This window comes from Equus asinus, chromosome 27 (genome assembly GCF_041296235.1).
Source record: "Equus asinus isolate D_3611 breed Donkey chromosome 27, EquAss-T2T_v2, whole genome shotgun sequence".
Classification (NCBI taxonomy): domain Eukaryota; kingdom Metazoa; phylum Chordata; class Mammalia; order Perissodactyla; family Equidae; genus Equus; species Equus asinus.
This window is the reverse complement of record NC_091816.1, coordinates 1,163,260-1,184,327: the sequence shown is the minus strand read 5'-3', so window position 1 is coordinate 1,184,327 and position 21,068 is coordinate 1,163,260. Positions and strand designations below refer to the sequence as shown.

General features: G+C 44.0%; 1 protein-coding gene across 13 annotated transcripts in view; it reads left to right on the top strand.

The window, feature by feature from the left end:
* Positions 1-21,068, top strand: part of CSGALNACT1 (chondroitin sulfate N-acetylgalactosaminyltransferase 1) — a 342,149-nt gene that overhangs the window by 144,325 nt on the left and 176,756 nt on the right. For 6 of the 13 annotated variants that reach the window (XM_070499792.1, XM_044751081.2, XM_070499794.1 and 3 more), the window contains exon 2: positions 5,089-5,174. The gene's annotated coding sequence lies outside the window, so the exon portion shown is untranslated. Of the gene's footprint in view, positions 1-2,998; positions 3,338-3,695; positions 3,948-3,972; positions 4,107-4,424; positions 4,794-5,088; positions 5,175-21,068 lie in introns of those variants that run through there. The other 7 variants (XM_070499791.1, XM_070499790.1, XM_070499795.1 and 4 more) reach the window with 6 other exon arrangements.

Genomic DNA, 21,068 nt, shown 5'->3' with positions numbered 1-21,068 from the left:
GGACTTGTCAAAAGTCTCACAGCAATGCATTTAAGATGATGTCCAGTCAGCTTGGGCTGCTATAACAAAACACTATAAACAGAGTGGCTTGTCAACAATAGGCATTTATTTCTCACAGTTCTGGAGGCTGGAAGTTCAAGATCATGGTGTCAGCATGGTCGGGTTCTGGTGAGGACCTTCTTCCGGGTTGCGGACAGCTGACTTCTTGTATCCTCTCATGGCAAAAAAAGAGCTAGCTAGCTCTCTGGCCTCATTTATGAGGGCACCATTCCCACTCTTGAGGGCTCCACCCTCATGACCTTATTACCTCCCAAAGGCCCCACCTCCAAATACCATCACATTGGGATTAGAATTGCAACATATGAATTTTGGGGGAACACAGCCTTCAGTCCATAACAGATGAAAACCCCAATTTATGGTTCTGCACAGGATTAAGTGTAGCAGATCTTTCGGAAACACTGTTCATGGCTCATTAGCATCTGTTCTGCTATCCAGCATATGCCGAGCGGCTGCAACATCTGATAGAGGCAGGGCTGGCCCAGAAGAATTTACTGGGAGAGAGTGTCTAATAACATGAACAATTGCATGTGAGTGTAACTGTGGCAGCGCAGACTGTGTGCTGGAAAGTGGCTCTCTTTTTGGAGGTATATCAACCATCTATCTGTATCTTCACGGATTTAGGAGAAAGACTGTGTTATTGGTCTCACAACCAATGGCATAATGAGCAATTTAGTTTCTTTCCAAGAGACTAGATATAAATCTGATCCTCTCCAGTCCAGTTTAGTCTGTCTTTCTTTTATGCTCTAACAGCATATTATTTGTATCTCTATTTAGCATGTGAGTCATTCCATTCTCCATCATGTTAGTGGTTCACATGTTGATAATGGGAAGAGGGCTGAAACAGGGAACTCACAGGACCCCACTGCCTAGCTTGGGAGGCACTTAGGAAATCTTTGGGAAATAAGGAAAATATTATTTGATACCCTTTAAGATGTTTATAGACCCATACATTTTAAAAGAGATTTCAAATAATTTAGCAACTAATTTGTTCATAATCTTGGTAATCATGCTGATAGTATCTGACATTATCCCCATGTATCGAAGTGAGAAATTGAAATGAGGAGATTGAGTGACCTATAAGAAAGAGCTATCTTCTCATTTAGTCTGCTTCTGTGCACACTAGACCAGGACACAGAGATCCTGTTTTTCATTTCACAGAGTAACAAAGAGCAAACATTTTAGGGGAAAAACTCATGACTTTTAAAGTCAGTTGTGCCCTAAAACACTATTTTCAGTAAAATTATTTAATGTGGAAGGAATGTGGTCAAGAATTTAGTAACGTGATTTATAATGTGTAGCATCCAAGGGCATTTTCTTTGCTGAAACATATTCTTGAGATAGATAATTTTAGAATTTGGCTGCACAGTTCCTGACCCTGGGGTCTGCTCCGTCTTCCAGTACCATAACATGAGGGACTCCACTGATTTATACAAATAAAAAACATTATCATCAAGATTGAAAAACATATATATTATTATCCGCTTATGCACAAAGAAAACCTCACCAGGCAGCTTTCGTAGGCAGACTCCTGCCTGGTCCCTGCCGGACCTTAGCGCTCTCCATCTGCTGTTTAAGGCTGAGGCGAGGGCGCTTGTTAGCCTCCCTTCTTATTTTGCACATTTCAGGGATCAATGTGTCTGACACATATGTGGTCTAGATGGATATAGATTTAGAGATTGACATTTATGAAGATGAGGAAGCCTTGGGACTTACGGCACATGGATGGGTATTGTCCCACCATTGGACCAATTGGGTTTTTGAAGTTCTTTGTAAATGAAAATTCTGGGAACTTTGACTTATTAATTGCACATCTAATGGGTTCCTAGATTGTTAAAATAGTATTGATCTCAGTGTACTCATTTTCAACAGCTCTTTTCAATAGTTGATTTTTGGTAGTCTTCTTTTAGCCTGATTAAAACTGACTTATTATGGAGTACTGCTAATTGATGTATGTCAAACTCTATGACTGTGGGAGTGGGGTGGGGCAGACTTCCCAACCTTTAGAACCCCAGTTGGGAAATTTCCACAACCCAAGCGTGTGATTTTTCCATGGACGTTCTCCCAGCCACTCTCATGCACATCCTGCCTTCTCTTGCCCACTTTTTACCGTAACTAAAACTCATGAAGCCACAGAAGCCCCTCCATAATCCTTACCCTCTATGCCAAACTGTTGAGAACACCCTGGGCCTCAGATGCCGGGAGAGGAAACCTCAGGCCGGATACAAGCGTTTCAACCACGGGATGGCGTTGAGAACTGTGTTCTGAATTGGACAAAGCAAGGTGCTAAATCTGCTCTATATGCCTGCAATTGCTTTCCTGGATTTAGCCTTATTTTTAGCACGTTCTTACTGTCTATTTCTTTGATATTCAGGAAGACCTGTCCAAGAGTGTTTTTGTCACTGTGATTTCTTAGGAAGGATGAGGGATTCAGGAGATTGAGGAGGGACTGTGTTCTCAAGGCCTCAGTGGCAGCCTTTGGACGCTGGCGGCATATCTGCCAGGCCACCACTTGAATGCAGTGTCAGCCCTATAAGCCTCTGCTCTGTTAGAGAACCACACATGAGGACAAGTACTTGCAGGTAACACAGTGCTGCATGATAGAAAAAGTAAAGGCTCGCTTTCCTTTATCTTTTGAGAGCTTCGGTTTTGATGTCAGAAAAATCCTGGCTTTACCGTGTACTAGTTGGGGAAGTTTCTTAACACATTTGAGCCTCATTTTCCCCGTTTGTAAAGTGAGCATCTTAACGCACATATTCATAGCATTGCTGCGGGGATCAAATGAGTTCACGCGTGATGCAGCTGGCACAGCGTATGGCACGCGGTGGTTGTGCAGTTGTGTTCCTTCCCTTTTTTCTACTAGGGGATGTGCCTGGTTGAACACACCCGGGTCTTTTTTGCATACCGTGGCTCACCTGCAGTGATTTTCCAGGATGCTAGCTCCCCTTCCGCCCTCATCTCCACTGCCCGTCTCGTCTCTTTCCCTTTTCGTTGCTGGTTTGAGATGACTCCCTTCTTGGGGCACATGATGTTGGGAACTGCTAATGAGACAGTATACTTCCCAGACCAAGGGCCAGGGTCTGAATGAGCGCTTTACTGGGAAGAGAGGAAAGAGCGTAGCCGTCCTGTGGCTCTTCACCTGCGGTTCGGCGCTGCTGGGACCCGGCACTTGGAGGCTGGATGAACGTGGACTGCGGTGTGTGGAGGGAAAACTGTGAGCGTTCCTCTGCAGGTCGCTGCACTGAGAAGTACCGGTGAGATTGTTGACGATCGTATGGAGGTATGAGCCGGCGGTCTCTTTAGTTTCATTATTAAAACAAGTGTGGTTTTGAGGGATGTGGATTTCCCCCCTTTTTATTCAGATGGCAAAGAGTATCCATTAAGGATGTCAATAAAGACCACATCAGGGATCTAGCCTCCGAAGCTGCCCCCTGCATGCTAACAGCGGAAAAGAAAACTGAAGTGGTGAGAATGAGAATGTGAGACTGGCGGCCAAATTAGAAACTCCTTGCAACTCCCGGCCTGCGGGTTCTGGAGTAACGTTATTTCTTGTCAAGGATGGAAAACAGCTCGGGTTCAGGGCCAAGTGATTATTCCACTTTGGCATTGCTGCCTTTCTGCCAAGTGCAATTCCGTTCAGACAGAGATTAATTAGCCAGGCAGAGACGGAAGTGGGTTGCGAGAGCACCGCCGAGAGAGGCGGCCGCGCCCACCTGCGGCAGAGCGCGCCGGGGGCCCGAGGGGCTCGCCGCCGGCCCGCGCGCTGTCCCGCAGACCCGGTCACCTGTGCGAGCGCGGGGACAGACGGCCTCCGAAGCTCCGCGGCGACACACCTCGCCCTCCATAGACGCTGTTACTCTCAGCGCCTCGGAGAGGACCTTCCAACTTAGGTGAAGGAAGAGACGAAATGGGACAGAGGCCTCCAGTCTCCAGGAGGCCGTCCCGGGGAGAAGGGGACCGCGCTTGCAGCCGCGGGCGGCTCCTGTCTTTCCCTGGGCCTGGTCTGCCATCCCGACGCTTGTGTGCCTGCGTGCAAAACGGAAACAATAGTATTTATTTTTTTCTATTGCTTGCACTACAAAGACAGATGAGATAAAATCATGCAAACTGCGTCAGGGACCTGAAGACACGTTAGGAAGCTTCTTTACAGGAGGGCTTAGGCCCTTCCCGGAGTACTTTCCTTGCCTTTGCCTCCAGAGTGTTTTGCTTGGCCCTCCTTCCGCGGCTGCCTTCGTGGACGCGTGTGTCCCCCGGTGGAGTTCCTTACGGGCAGGGCGGCTGCGGCCCGCGGCGGCGCCCGGCCGTCCTCCCTCGGCGCCCGCTGGGCAGGCGGTGCGCGCTCGCCGCCCTCCCCGCCCTCCCCGCCCGCGCTCCCGGGCGCGTCTGCGGGCGCAGCAGCAGCCTCGTGCGGTCCCGAGCCCCGCGCCCTCGAGCCGGGGCCGCGTCCCCAGAGCCGGGCTTTGCTGGCGGCCTCCGACCGTTTCGAAGCGTGTGGACCCTTTCCTTGCCTCGGGGAAAACTTCAAGAGGATTTGCTGTTTTTTGACGTTTCACTGCGTGGAAGCATTGGGGAGGGCGGGGAGTGGAGACGCTGACCGCGGGCCTTTCGCGGGGGGGCAGCACTGTCGCTCCGGACCCCAGCCTGGGAGCCGGTGTCTCCGGGGCTGACGGAGCATCCGAGGCGAGGAGCGAGTTAGGGCCGGCGCGCGGGCCGCGGGCACGGTTCTTTATTGCGAGGTTTGCTGCTTTTTGAGTTCTTTTTCAAGTGACTGCGACCCTGCCTTGCTTTTACACACAATTCTACATGGCTTTCACCGTTTACTTTAACCTTGATTCTATATATGTGTGTTTTAAACAAATATTTTGTATTTTACCCATTAAACTAGGGAGGAGAAAATATCCTGCTTTTGGGGGCAATACTTTGGATGAATTGAATTTAAATCCTAAATGACTTAAAATTTTACCATTTTGTAATATCTCCTACATTTAAGACATGGAAATTCACAGGGGCTGTTTCCTATTTTTATTTTAGATTCCTTTCCATTCTGAGAAGCCAAGGTATTTTCGCCCGGTGGAGGAATGACGTAGTTCCATCCTAATCTTGTCTTATACTTGCAGGTAAGTGAGTCAGTTGATCATAAATTACTTAAGAAACAGACCTGGGTATGGTCCGAGTTGTATTCCGTATCCTGGCTATGTTTGAAATGTGTTAAATTTCATTTTACTTTCAATAGTTTGATTAATAACAAGTTACTATGTGAGACATGCAGCCTTTTTCAAAGTGATGGCATTCCTGAGCTGCTTTGAACCCTTCTCCTCCTTTGTAAAGCCTGCAGTCTGCATTTAACCTTACCAGCTTCTTCCGAATTTCTCTCTTCTCAAAGTGGCGAATGACTTAAACCAATAATGTAGTTAGAAGAACTCATAATTCTTTCTTAAAAAATGTTCACTTGAATAGGAACATTTGTTCTCTTTTTGGAAGTTGTGACAGAATATTAAGTTTTCTCAAATATTTAGCCTTAATCAAATGGGCACCATAATTTTGACCATGCTATAATTATTTAAGTAAAAATGTTTAGGGAATTGAAGAATGACCTTCCTTTCTAACTTATACCATCTTAGGGATGTGCTCTCTAGAAGTCTTGGAGAATAGTGCCCTAATGGATTAGGCAGTTGGTTTTAGTTTGGGGACCAATGTAAATCTCTGGAACATTGTTTTAGTTCTGCTCTTGTAACCGATGATTTTGAATTTCTCTGCAATAAGATATTTTTATTATACCTGGCAAGAGTAAACTTAAAAAAAACACCAAGAACCTTAGGGACATCATGAACGTTGAAATGCAACAGTATGAAATGGGAAGTTGTATATATGGTTCCCTTCTTCAGCAGAGCAAACCTTTTTTAGTTTCCTCTAGAAATGATTCAGTAGACATAAAATTGAAAATAAGTAAGCCGTGCTCAGCATTTGCATATCTTCAAGAAGCTCTCTTCGCCCTTCCTCTTTATTTAACGAATTTCTATACAGGTTTTGTTCATGATTTTGTATTTTTTGTTTTTACTTTTGTTACATTGATTAAGATAAAAGAGTGGAAGTCAAAACATTTGATTTGGTTTTGCGTTAATGAACTGCTTTGTACTAAAACTAAATGAGGAGTTAAAAAGGGATTGTATCCGAGTTACTAATAACAGAAAAATAAAAACAGCCTTGGCCAAAAGTTAATGAAACGAACAAAAATAATCAAAGAATCATTCTTCACAAATTCCTTTCTGAGTAGAAAGTCAAGTTGCTGAGAGGCCTGGGTGATTTAGGGCCCACTTGAGGGTCATATGGGATTGTGCTAATCTTAGGTCTGTGATGTTTAATGTTTTGAGAGTGACTTGGATGATGTAGAAGAGAATGTCATTAGAACACCATGTAGACCATAAATACTCAAACCTTGAGAGAATAGTAGAAAAGAGGCAAAGGAAACTTTACAAAATACAGAAGCCGTCAAAAGCTGGGTAAGGTCCCCTTGGGCAAATGCAAAGTGGTAGGATGTTAATTCTCTACTGTGAAGCTACTGGAGTAGCGGAAGCCAGAGCCACACAGCGCGAGCTGGGTTTCAGGGGGCGAGGATGGTGCTGTGGATCCCTGTGCAGACACACGGGACGTTGCCAGGGCGCCGAGGCTCCACCTGGCTAGCACTCCACCAAGTGCTAGCTTGGGAAGCCGGTTTTCCAGGACCCTCTCCTTTATAGACTCAGGGTGTGGACTTCGAGCAATGGACCTTCATCAGACCTGCAAGAAACAAACATATAAACCGGGAAAAGAGTGACTGGGTTGTTTTTTCCTTGTGGTAGGTGGTCAGGGAATGCAAGCAAGGAGAGTTCATGTTTTGGTTCAGATATTTCATAGCATTAGGCCATAGAAGGTTTGCAGTGGGATACCCTGGTGTCACACACACGTCCTTCACAGTGCCTGTTCCTCACCGCGCCTTCTCAGTGAATTGCTGCTCACGTTTTTACGGCCACCCTGTGCCCCGTTGATGTATTTCCTCACTCTCCCTGCACATTTCCACACATCCTTTCTTCCTTTCCTCCTGTCAAGGGAAAGGTGTGCCGCTGTCTTTCAGTGGCCCCTCCCCTGACCTGTGCTCCTGGTCACACCCTCTCTGGTCTCCCATCTTCTGCTCCTCTCCTGCCGGTCCCTCGCCCACTCACTCCGCCTGCTTGAAGCTGGGTTGGTCTCCATACCCCTCCTCCTACCTGGAATGCCTTCTTCCTCACCACCCTCACTTCCCTGCCCGGGGAACTTGTACTGGTCCTTCAGCAGCCGTGGGGTGTTCCTCAACAGGCGTCTCCACACTTAGAGACAGCTCCGGGCACCCAGGAGGCACTGAAGAGAGGAGTGAGTGGGTGAGTGAGTGATGGAGAAGTGGATAACGGGATGTCCCCGGCCCCAAAGTGCCACCTCTTCCTCCCCGGCCCGTTCCACATTCTCTGTACCGAGCGTGTCACTGTGTTGTCGTTACTGTGAGCACGATGGTCTCCCGGCTCATCCATGAGCAGGGCACAGACCTTTCTGCTCTCAGGTCTGTGGTCTGCTTAGTTGCTTGTGTAGCGTCTGGGCAACGGAAGCTCTCTTGGTAGAGAAATAACTCCATAGGCCTTTTGCAGTTCTGGGAGCCCATGCAATGCGACTACCAGATAACAGAAAATGGTAGCTGATTCAATATTTTTCTGGAAGAAAATACTAATATAAATCTATAATGTGGTAACTTGTCAAGTTGCTCATATTAGAAAAACCAGAGAACTGAGTAGAGCAGTGTGCATTTTATAAAGTGGCCTTCTTTTGGACGTGTTTTAGACTTTTAAAATATTTCCATTTAATGGAATGAAGTGTGACATAAAGTCTGTAAGCTTTTACCGAGTTTCAGCTTTTGCTGCTACAGTTTGAATTTATACTCCTGAGCCACAGTTTGTTTTCAGCAGATGCAGCCACGCCAGGCCTGCGCCAGGAGACTCACACAGCACCAGCGCGGGTATCCAGTGGCGCTTGCCTTCTCGGGGGTTTCATTTCTTCCTGTTGATCGACACTTAATTAGGCCTTGTTTTTTGTCTTTTCTGTTCTGTTTTGGGGCTCTGCTTATTGAGATTCCCTTTTCTTCGAGTTAGTTCATCACCTCCAAGCCTGCCCTTCAGCCTCTCACTCTTGTTCTGCAGTCCCCTCTCTGCAGTGCCTTCTCCTTGCTCTGTGCCCTCCTGACTCTGTTCCTGCTCTGGGACCCAGCTCTGGAAAGTCTTTCCAGAGCCCTGGCCGAGGCTGGGCCGTTGTGCCTGCCTCCCTCTCACCTTGTTTTCCCCATTGTGTACAGTTGTTGACCTGTTAGCTGTCTGTCCTGTGGCCCCCACTGCCCTCAAAGGAGGCACTGTCTCTGCATTTTCAGCATCTGGCGTATCTCTCTTCATATTCATCTTCGCAAACAAATGTTTGCATGCATTTCTGGTATCTCAAAACCCTCATCAGAACCCATCAATGGCAGTATTTTAATTTGCTGAGCGCTTCACGAGGTACTGATCTTCCCTCTGCCTGCTTCCTCCTTTTTGACGTTTGTGTTTTCTGTGCTGCTACCACGGAGGTGAGGGGTTTGCACCCAGGCGGTCTGACTCCAGCGCCAGGGCCTGCCTAGTTAAATAAGTTTAAAAAGTCAGTCAGTGAAGTTGGGAAGCAGCCCGAGGTGTCTCTTGATAGGTGACTGGGTAAACACAATGTGGTCTACACAGAGAATGAAATATTATTCTACCTTAAAAAGGAAAGAAATTCTGACACATGTTACAGCATAGATGAACCTTGAGGATGTTATACTAATTGAAATAAGCCAGTCATAAAAGGACAAACGACTGTATGATTCCACTTAGATGAGGCATCTAAAGTAGCCATATTCATAAAGACGGAGAGTAGCCTGGTGGTGGCCGGGGCCCGAGGGGAGGGGAGAATCGAGGGTAGCTCAGTTGGTGGAGAGTTTCAATTTTGCGAGATGAAAAATTCCTGGAGATTGGTCACACAGCAGTGTGAATGCACTTAACACCACTGAGCTGTCTGCTTAAAAATTGGGAAGATGGTCAATTTTATGTTTTATGTATTTTTACCATGATTAAAAATAACAAAAAGTAAGTCAAAGGCCTTGCTTTAAAATGATAATTAATCCTTCTAAAAGTAAAAAAATGAAATAAATTTCTTTGCTTTGGGCACTTTTCCTTCCTTGAGCTTTTTCATTTGTTCAGATTTTAAAATCACTTTTTATTTAAGAATGTGTAATCCAATAAAAACAAACTGTATTTACATTGATAAGACTTTTGGAATTTAATTTTAGACCTTGTTATTCCTTTTCTTACTGTTACCTATATATGCAGTTAAAATCAGATTCAGGAGGCCGGCCCGGTGGTGCAGCGGTTAAGTTCACATGGTCCACTTCTGCCGCCCAGGGTTCGCGGGTCGGATCTCAGGCGCAGACCTACACACCGCTCATCAAGCCATGCTGTGGCAGGCGTCCCACACACAAAATAGAGGAAGACTGGCGTAGATGTTAGCTCAGCGACAGTCTTCCTCAGCAAAAAGAAGAGGATTGGTGGCAGATTAGCTCAGGGCTAATCTTCTTCTTCAAAAAAGTCAGATTCAAAATTACTCCTTCCTCACCTGTTTTGCTTCGGTAAAGATGATAGGATCTTATTGCTCATCCAGAAATATTTGTATGACACTTAAGCATTGCTTTTATGATTAAGAGCAGAAATGTTTGTTCTGTCACAGGCAGAGGGCACGACAAGCTCCAGGGTTTATTTGATTGCTCATGAGGAGTCAGCTCCTTCTGTCTTTTTTTTCTTCCTTCACTCTATTGGACCTTTCATGTGGAAAATCATGACTCAAAAACTGTAAATAACACTCTGGTGCTCGAAAAGAGCACAGTTTCAACATGTTCAGCTGACACTCAGGTAGCAGTTCTCTTTTTACTCAAAGGTTCCCGCCCACTGTGTACTGAGTTTCCCGCAGGACTTTAGCCGAACGTGGAAGCCGGTTGGCCAGGGGCGCGTGTTGAGCCGGGACGGTGGGGATCTGATGGAGCTGTGTGAAAGGTTTGAGGGCAGAGGTGGGGTGAGGACTAGAGATGGACGCTGGGCAAAAGAAAGAATTATAGCCTTCTAGAAGCTTCCAGCTCCATTGTTCCTTAGATTTTTTAACATTACAAACATGATCCTATAGTGAGGGCCACCAGAAAAAACAAAATTCATCTCCACCACTGGGAAACTATCTAATCCAAGTTGATACTGCAACTTTTCTTCTAAAAGCCTTGAAAAATATATGGCAGTTAGAAATGTTAATGTTTACACTTAACTGTTTTAATAAAGAGTTGCATATTTTCAACTCAACAAACGTAATGAGACTTACATGTTAGACTTTGAGTGTACTTTGTGGTTGCCGAGTGCCAATTCTTGGACTGGAATCCAGTCTCTGGTGAAGGTGTCAGTCGTCTGCAGAGAAACAAGAATAAGGTGATGTTTTCAAAGAGCTAATATTCGCTTTAAAAGAATAACCTTTACTTTGAGGTTCTGGTCTTTTTTCTTATGTATTAAAATTTGAAATATCCTTTTAGAATATAATGATAGCTAATATTTAAACTGATATTTCTTGGTGGTTAAAATGTTGGATATTATTTAGGATTCTTGGTTACAAGAAATAGAAATCAGCTAGGCTAACTTCAACAGGACAGGAGCCTTTTGGAAGAAGATCCCACAAAACTGATAGGAGAACCAATTTCATTAATAATCAAAACTTGCAGCCGGGGCTACTTGTATCATTAAATGTGTTTTCTAAGTTTAGAAAACATGTGAATAGCCACCCTTGTCCCAAACCTGTGGGATATATGTCAAAGAATAGGGGTCTTGATAGGGGAAAAAAAGATTAAATGAAAATTAAATTAAGTACTATCATGTGATTTGTAACATGTGACTTTTATGATAATTTTTTGTGGCAAAGCAGAATAAAACACTTAGCTGTAGCCTTGGAAAAACTGTCCTAATCTTTTTTTCAGATGTACATCATAATGTATTTCTAATTCTGTGTAGATTCCATCATGTTCACCACCCAAAGGCTAATTATAATCCATCACCACACACATGAGCCTAATCACCCCTTTGCCTTCCTCCCTTCTCCTTTCCCCTCTGGTAACCACCAATCCAATCTATGTTGCTACGTGTTTGTTTGTCGTTATTTTTGTCTTCTACTTATGAGTGAGATCATACGGTATTTGACTTTCTCCCGCTGACTTATTTCACTTCGCATAATATCCTCAAGGTCCATCCATGTTGTCACAAATGGCCAGATTTCATCATTTCTTATGGCTGAGTAGTAGTCCATCGTGTATAAATACCACATCTTCTTTATCCATTCGTCCCTTGATGGGCACCTAGGTTGCTTCCAAGTCTTGGGTATTGTGTATAATGCTGCGGTGAACATAGGGGTGCAAGTATCTTTATGCCTTTGTGTTTTCAAGTTCTTTGGATAAATACTCAGTAGTGGGATAGGATAGCTGGATCATACGGTAGATCTATCCTTAATTTTCTGAGGAAACTCCATTCTGTTTTCCATAGTGGCTGCACCAGTTTGCACACCCACCAGCAGTGTATGAGGGTGTCCTTCTCTCCACATCCTCTCTAACACTTATTGTTTTCTGTCTTGTTAATTATAGCCATTCTGGCCGGAGTGGGGTGATACGTCATTGTAGTTTTGATTTGCATTTTGCTGATAGCTAACGATGTTGAGCATCTTTTCATGTGCCTGTTGGCCATCGTATATCTTCTTTAGAGAAATCTCTGTTCACATCTTTTGCCCATTTTTTAATCGGGTTGTTGGTTTTTTTGTTGTTGAGATGTGTGAGTTCTTTGTATATTTTCGATATTAACCCCTTATCTGATATATGATTTGCAAATATCTTCTCCCAATTATTAGGTTGTCTTTTTGTTTTGTTGATGGTTTCCTTTGCTGTGCAGAAGCTTTTTAGTTTGATGTAGTCCCATTTGTTTATTTTTTCTGTTGTTTCCCTTGCCCAGTCAGACGTGGTACTTGAAAATATGCTGCTGAGACTGGTGTTGAAGAGCGTGTTGCATATGTTTTCTTCTAGAAGTTTCCTGGTTTCAGGTCTTACATTCAAGTCTTTAATCTATTTTGAGTTGATTTTTGTGCATGGTGTAAGGGAATGGTCTACTTTCATTCTTTTGCATGTGGCTGTCCAGTTTTCCCAACATCATTTATTGAAGAGACTCTCCTTTCTCCATCATATGCTCTTGGCTCCCTTGTCGAATATAAGCTGTCCATCAACGTGTGGGTTTACTTCTGGGCTCTCAATTCTCTTCCATTGATCTGTGTGTCTGTTTTTGTGCCAGTACCATGCTGTTTTGGTTACTATAGCTTTGTAGTATATTTTGAAATCAGAGAATGTGATACCTCCAGCTTTGTTCTTTTTCCTCAGGACTTTGGCTATTCAGAGTCTTTTGTTGCTCCATATAAATTTTAGGATTCTTTGTTCTATTTCTGTGAAAAGTGTTGTTGGAACTTTGATAGGGATTGCATTGAATCTATAGATTGCTTTAGGAAGTGTGGACATTTTAATGTGTTGATTCTTCCAATCCAAGAGCACGGAATATCTTTCCATTTCTTTGTGTCTTCTTCGATTTCTTTCAACAATGTTTTATAGTTTTCGGTGTACAGATCTTTCACCTCTTTGGTGAAGTTTATTCCTAGGTATTTTATTCTTTTTGTTGCAATTGTAAATGGGATTGTATTCTTAATTTCTCTTTCTGCTACTTCGTTGTTAGTGTATAGAAATGCAACTGATTTTTGTATGTTGATTTTGGAAAATTGTCCTAATTTGAGCCATGACCTGAACCTAGGTGTGGATTAGGTGACAGCGTGTGGGCTGGTTGGATTGTTTGTGTTATATGAGTACCTAACTTTTCTTTCCCTGAAGTCCTAGTTGTGTGTTTTGATCTCATTGTTATTGTTCATCTCATTGTAATGTGATGCACGGCATTTTAACTCTTATTTTTGGTATTTAGAAAGCCAGATTATGGATAACAGATGTGACCTGACTTCTCTCCAGTATTTGACACTTTGATCACCGGCCTTGAAACTCTCACTTCCCTTGGCTTGTATAACATGACAATAAGCTCCTCTAGTTTTTTCCTTACTTCTTGGACTGTTCCTGCGTAGTCCCCTTTCCCATTCCTTATATATTGGTGCTCCCTTAGCCTTCCAGACTCTCTGTCCTCTCACCCTATGTCATCTCTGTAGTTTCTCTGGTCTAAATGGTGAGCTGTCTTCCATTTACGGCTGACTTCCAAATTTGTCCCCCAGCTCACTCTACTCTCCTGTGCCACCGACTCCCGGCCATCTCTACTGCCTATCCCTCTGGCAGCCCCCCTCATCATGGCCCCGGCTGAGCTCTTACTTTGGTCACCAGTCCAATCCTCCTACTTCCGCCCAGTTACCCAGGCCAGAAATCCAGAAGGCACCCCTGACTTCCTTACTTTACTTCACCAAGTGCTGTCACCCTGCCTCCCCTTCTTCCCCGCTTTCCCCCCTGCCTCCCTTCTCTGCCATCTCTGTGTTAGCTCAGGCCCTCATTTAACACTTTCACTTGGACTACTGCCCTGCTTTCCTTGTCTCCCTACCACACTACCCACCACCCTGCCATCACAGTGGCCTTTCAAAAGTGCATCTTTGCTCATGTTGCTCCTGGTCTGGAACATACTAGTGTTGTCCTGGCACCTCCAGGGTAACCCGTGCTCTGGTGTGCCAACCAACCCAAACCCCATGTGGCTCCCTGGCATGACCCTCTCTGCCCAGGGCCAGGGTGTGCTGTTTCCTCTCCCTGGGATGTCTTCCCAAGCTCATTGGATGGGCCAGCTCCTATTCATTCTCCATGACTTGGCTTTGGTGGTGCTTTCTTCCGGGTCCGCTTCCCCTAGGCTGACTTGCAGGTTAACTCCCCATTTATGGTGTTACTGCCATTTGATTTTCTCGCCTTTCTTTCCTGTTAACTAGCCTGCAGTTTCTGGAGGGTCCTGGGCTCTACTGGGACAACGTCTCATCCTCAGTGCCCAGTACAATGCCTGGCACATCGCAGGTGCTGACAGATGTCTACTGGACATGTGAGTGTGAGTGAGTGGTGCATGGACCTCCTGCCGTTCTCCGGAGGAAGGCGGTGAAACGGATGGCACAGGATCTGAGGCTTCAATTAATTTAAAAGAATATCTTTCTTCTTACCTCTTTGGCTAGTCTTTATCTCCCTCCCTCAAGGAAGGTCTTTCATTTTTTCCTGAATAAAATCATGGGAGAAACTTAAGACAAAAAAGTATATGAATGAGAGAAAATAATTAACTTTTAGAAAGGTCAAAGGTGCATCAGAAAAAAACCTTCTTGTTATCCTCTTTGCTGCACTTTGAATTTCTTGTTACCAATTGTTTCATTTTGATTTGGGGAACAAAAATGAAAATAGCTGCCAATGTGGTAACTTGCGCTTGTTGGTGTCTTCGTAAGATACATTCAGGTCGTTTTCTTCCCTGTAGAAGCAGAGTAAAGGAATTACGTAGGCATTTCCTTTCCACTGAATTTCTTCTGTAATTTAGGCCACACATGGTGATGACCATGGCCTTTCTCCCCTCCTATTGTTGGGCAGTTTGGTGTTGGAACCATTGCTGGACTGTTTCTAGATGAGAGGCAGTTGTCTTCACAAGAGTTCTAGAATCAGGATTGGAACCTCAGGGCCATTCCTCGTTAGCAGTGGGAGCCAGTGCTATTTAACCCATCTGTACTTTGCTTTCTTCATCTGGAAAATGGAATGAATAGTACCAGTTAAGAGTTCTTGTAAGGGTTGAGATTAATGTTTGTGAAGTACCTGGCACATAGTAGGTATACAATAAATTGTTGTCAATATTAACATGATGTAAACGTTTACATTATTCTAAAATGGAAAAAATCTCTGATCACTGCCTTTTCCTTTTCTGACTTACGTAGTTGAAATAATTCAATTAATGAGTTAAATAGACGTTAGCTTGGATGTCAGCCATTGCTCGATGCTGGAGATTCAGGGAGGAACGTTTGACAGTCCCTGCCCTCGAGGAGCAGGCTAGAGGGAGAAACAGGAAGGAACAGTTTCAGCGCAAGATTGAGCAAGGCCATGAGGCGGATGGGTTGGGGAGCAGGCAGGGGGCCTCTCGCCTAGCCGGGGGGAATGGACTATAGGAATCAGTCCCAAAAAGCGATGCTTGAGCTGAGGTCTTGGTGGACGTGTAGGAATTAGCTAGGCAGCTTAGCCCCAAGGGTCCTTTTCTCTGTCCGGGCCTCCAGCTAGTTTAATGAAGATGAAAACCATCCTCCCTGATGTTACTCATACCCTGTAAGGGAATCCATGGACACTTAAAAGAACACCCCATACTCCTTTAGGTCTGGCTCTGAGGCTGGGGCTCCCAGCGTGAGAAGGGTCTGTTAGAACTGAAGCCCATAGCGTGAGTCCTGGAGCCATTGCAGCCAAGTCTGCTGGGATCTGGAGAGCAAACCAGATCCCTAGGCTCCACTCCAGACCTACAGGATCAGAATCATTAGGGGAATTCAGTTACTGTGGCTCTGCCTGCAGGAGGACCACAGAATGACGCTGACTGCGCCTCCACGTGGCGAACCTCAGCAACCAGGGCCCCTGCAGGAGATGGAATCGTTTTCGTTCTAGGCTTGACATCTTCAGCTCTTTTCACTGTTCTTACATGTCATGCACTCTAGAACCTTCAACAGGCTCATGAGTAGAGAACCTCTTTTTATGGGCTTTGGTTTCATCACACTATTGATTTATCGTGAATTCCTGTCATTAAGACCATATATTTTTGATATATGTATGTGTTCTTTTTCTTCAGTTTTATTGAGGTATAATTGACAAATAAAATTGTAAGATATTCGAAGTGTACTACGTAATGACACATATATTCTTTGGCTGTGGCGCAAGTATCCTTAGTTACTTAGCAGTTATTTTCTTGTGCTAAAATGTGGTACAGTACTTTACTTTTGGAAAATAATTGATTTGGAAATAATTTCAAATTATAGAAAAGTTGCATAAATAAGAATAGTACAAAGAACACTCATATAACCTTGACCCAGATGGACCTATTGGTAATATTTTGCACTGTTTGCTTTTCATTTGTGCCCCTTCTCTCTCTCTCTAGTATATACATTAAAAATTAATATACCTCATTTTTTTCTACACCATTTGAGAATAAATTTATACATCACAGCCCTTTACTCCTAAATAATTCAGTGTATATTTTCTAGGAATAAAGATATTCTCTAAAACAACAATAGTGCAGGTATCAGTCGGTAAATCTAACATTTATTTAAATTTATCCAATGTACTCTGTTTCGGTTTTGTAAATGGACTTACTAGTGTCTTTTATAACTTCTCCCCTCCAGTACTGGGATCGGGTACTGCATTTAGTTGTTATGTCTCTAGATTCCTTTAATCTGAACCGTTTTCATAGCCTTTCTTTGTCTTTTGTGAAATTATGTTTTTGAAGAATACAATCTTTTTTCTTTTAAAGAATATTCCTCATTTTGGGTTAGCCGAGCGTTTTCATGATTGGGTTCGGGCTCTGCATCCCCATCAGGAATTCTACACAAGTGATGTGTTCTTATCAGGTATCCCATTGGGAGGCATGTGGTTGCCACCTGCCCCTTGTTGGCGAGGCTGATTTTGATGACCCAGGCAAGATGATGTTCTGTTTCTTCACTGTGGTCACTCTTGTTCTGCTGGCAACTAATAAGAAATATGTTACTTTTTGTTTTTTTTTTTACAGATTTTATTTTTTCCTTTTTCTCCCCAAAGCCCCCAGTACATAGTTGTATATTCTTCGTTGTGGGTTCCTCCAGTTGTGATACGTGGGACGCCGCCTCAGCGTGGCCCGACGAGCAGTGCCATGTCCACGCCCAGGATTCGAACCAACGAAACACTGGGCCGCCTGCAGCGGAGCGTGCAAACTTAACCACTCGGCCATGGGGCCAGCCCCAAGAAATATGTTACTTTTACCCCTTTTGTTTCGATACCTATCAGTCAATTATTTGCCTATAATGAAATTAGCATACTTTCTTTTTTTTTTTGCTGGGAAGGATTCACCCTGAGCTAACATCATTTGCCAATCTTCCTTTTTTTTCCTCTCTCCCCAAAGCCCCAGTACAAAGTTGTATATTCTAGTTGTAGGTCCTTCTAGTTCTTCTATGCGACCATTTCTTCTATGTGACTGGAAGTGTGGTGTGGTTCTGCGCTTGGGAATGGGGCCTGGTCCCCCCAAGTGGAGTGCACCAAACTTTAACTGCTAGGCCTTCAGGGCTGGCTCAAAATTAACCTTCCTTTTTTTCAAAGAATTTTTTTTTTTCCCGAGGAAGATTAGCCCTGGGCTTACATCTGCGAATCCTCCTGTTTTTGCTGAGGAAGACTGGCCCTGAGCTAACATCCATGCCCGTCTTCCTCTACTTTATATGTGGGTTGCCTGCAACAGCATGGTTTGCCAAGCGGTGCCATAGACATAGACACCCGGGATCAGAACCTGTGATCCCCGGGCCGCCGAAGCGGAACGTGCGCACTTAACTGCTGCGCCGCTGGGCCAGCCCCGAAATGAGCATTCTTAAAGCCTGTTTTTTTGACAGTTAAGATGTTTGGCTTATGTGGCGGCTCCCACCTGATCTTTATTTTGTGGCGAGCCTCAGTTGGATTGAAGACTGATGGATATAAGGCCTGAAAGGGAACTGAAGTAACCGTAATTGATTTTTTACAGAATGCTTGTGTTTGGTAGCATGGTGAATTATTCTGAAGAGCCTCCATTCCTAAGTTCATAATAAAAAAACTACGGTCTAGTGACAATATGAAAATATGCCTTTAGTTACAGGCTGTGTTTACTATATGTATTCATTCTTCCTCCCATATTTGAACCCTCCAGAAACAAAGGTGGCAGCGGCCCTACAATGTGCGGACTGATGACCTCGTGGTCCTGACCCTTCTGCAGGGGCCCCTGCAGCTGTTGTTGTCACTGTGGCTGCTCAAGGAGGTGGCCCAGGAGCTGATCTCTTTTTTCAAATATCTGCTCTTTAGAAACTAAACTTTTTGATTCTCTGCCCTCTTTTGGAGATTGACCAAGATGTTAGGTCAAAGGTTTCACTTTCTCAGTTCTTGGTGCCGTTAGTGTCTCATCAGTTTTTCCAGCACCCTTTGACTAAAAGAAATGGCTGACAGTTTTTTCATTGAGTAGTTAGGTCCACTAGCTTATGAGTATTTATGTCCTAACAACTTAGTAGTGGTTTGAAAAAATTAATATAATAAATTGATAGAAAAATAATAGTTTTATCTCGTTCTTAACCACAGTTGCTTAATAACGAGATGTGTGCATTTCTTGGGCTCTGCACAGCTCTTAAACCTTGCAGTCAGATTAGACACTGCCACTTCATTTTGTGTAGCGGTTGCTTTTTATCACAGTGACTGCTAAAAATGTAGTTTCCCAAAGATATGATCATCATCAAAAGGAATGTGGCTCGACCTAATGTTGACAGTGTGAACTGCCTCGAGCTGGTAGTTTGCATGATGTCCAATAGATGTTGAGTATTGCAGTTTGCTTGAAAGTTTAAAATACTCTGAAGCATAACCGTGAGTTCCCTTTGCTGCCCTGGGGTGCCTTGGTGCACAGTTTGAGAACGATCAATTTAGATATAAGTTAATCTTTCTGGGGATGTTTTACAATCTTTCTGTAGCTTTAAGCCACCCAAATATGTGCCTTAAGGGCAAATTAGGGGTTAAATAACTGTAAGGAGCAAGATTATAATTCACCACACACGGACAGAAGGCAGGATGACATTTCAACCTAGTTGGCAAATGATGAAAATTCTTTCTTTCGTGTATGATACATCGAGTAGAGAGGTCTGATTTTTACCACTTGGACAGGATTGCGTTGTACCCTGCTTACTTGTGAATGAAACCATAGCTATTTAATTACATTGTTTATTTGATAAAATTTTCTTACTTAACTTTTTTGATTTGGTTCATGTATTATTCTCCCTACAAGCTGCTTATTTTCTGTGGGTTAATGATTTGCTTGTAAAATACTTTAGCATTATCCACTTCAGGCTTTGGAAGAATGCTATAAATCTTCTCAAAACCAGGGTTGTTATAAGATTTATATCTTGGTGTAACAAGATACAATAGCTGTGCAAATTAGCTAGATCGTAGTGGAAATTAGATCGAGTTGATGTAATAATTTTAATTTTCTGTATTTGGGCTTCAGCTAGGAAAAGACTCTCCTGATAGAAATGAGATATTTTGAAAATCTAGGTAGCTTTAGAGTGATGGCTAGAGGCTGCCCAGTCTGAGAACTTCTGAGTGGAGGACCTTGGCACACGGCTCTCCCATGAAAGAACCTCCAGTGCCCTGCCTGGACTACTCCACGTGAACAGGAATCAGAGAGTGTATCACCCCAGACAGGCCTTAAACAAATGGACCGCCATGGTCTCTTGAACAGGGCCTCAAACTGAGTGCAGCAGATCTCGGTCCTGCTCCCAGCCTAGCATCCACAAGCTCCATGCCCTGGGCTGGGCTTGTCCTGTGACCACAGGGTGTTTAGCACTCCTGGGCCCACTCAGTCTTTGTGTCCCCCAGAATGCCCTGGCCCCCCACCCCACAAACATTTCTAAACACCCCTTAACTGCTGTGCTTGAGTCGGATTCAAAGCCAGTCCTTGTTTAACAGATGAGGAAACTGAGGCTCAGAGAAGTAAAGGGTCATCTAAGGTCACATGTGCAAGTGCAGCTAGGATCCCACTCGTCTGGAATTCATGCCATGCACAGAGCTGCCAAAGTCACTTCTCTGAGCTCTAACATTTCAAGATTTGTGTGATCAAAGGGAGACAGGCATTATAATAGTGAATAAACCTTGGAAGAAAATAGAAATGACAAAAATCCAATTAATTTGCTAAATATTTGGATTCTTAGATCTAGACTAAAAGCTTCACGAGGGCAGGGATTTTGATCTCTTATTCACTGCTGTATTTCCAACCCCTGAATGCAGCCTGGTGCGTGGGAGACGCTCAGCCAATGTGCTGAGTGAGGGCACGGGCACACTGTATTTGTGGGTAATGTGTAGGGCGCTCTTTGTACTTAGGTGATCAGTATTCTGGTAGGACATGAGTGACTGGATTCTTTTTAGGTTTGCTTAGATGAACTTAATTTCACTTTACTCAGAATCAAATAATAATCTATAGGAGTAATAACGATGTCTGTGATGAGCTCTCACTGGCTAGAATATGATATTGAAGCTAGTATTATGATATTAATATCTTTTTCATCACCAACTGAATACCCTGCCTGTGGCTTTTCATTGTTGCATGTGTGTAATCCTGGCCACAAAAGAAATGCAAGTAAGAAACTGATCACAGCTAGAAGGCTACCACTTGCGTTGAGAATTTAAAATTCTGATTCCCTAGAAGGGAAACAGAGGGAAGAAAGTCGTGCCTCTTGACAGCTGTGGCATCATCTGACCTGAAGTTGGAGGTACCTTCCTTGTGAGGATCTCTCTTGTAAAGCAGGCCTATGTGTGCCCTTGCTGCTAGCTCCGCGAGTAACAGCTCACAGGGCTCCTACAAGCATCATCTTGATGGAGGAAGGAGGTTTGCAGTATTGCAGAGAAAGTGAATACCCCTGGAAACTTTTTCCAGGAAATTCGGTGATATGTGCACAGTTTCATTTTGATTCACCACTTGGTAGCTATTCCTTTTTTTTTTAAATTACTTATGTTCTTTTCTTTTGGGACCAAGTTAGAAAGTGTTGAGTTGTTTCAAGTAGCCTGCCAAGTAGAGAGAAGCGGGAGGCAGGGTCCTCCTCTCCCGATTCTAACTGATCTGCAGCTGGAGTCAGTGCTCAGTGACTGTCCTCCGAGTGCTCCAGCCCCCAGTGCAGGA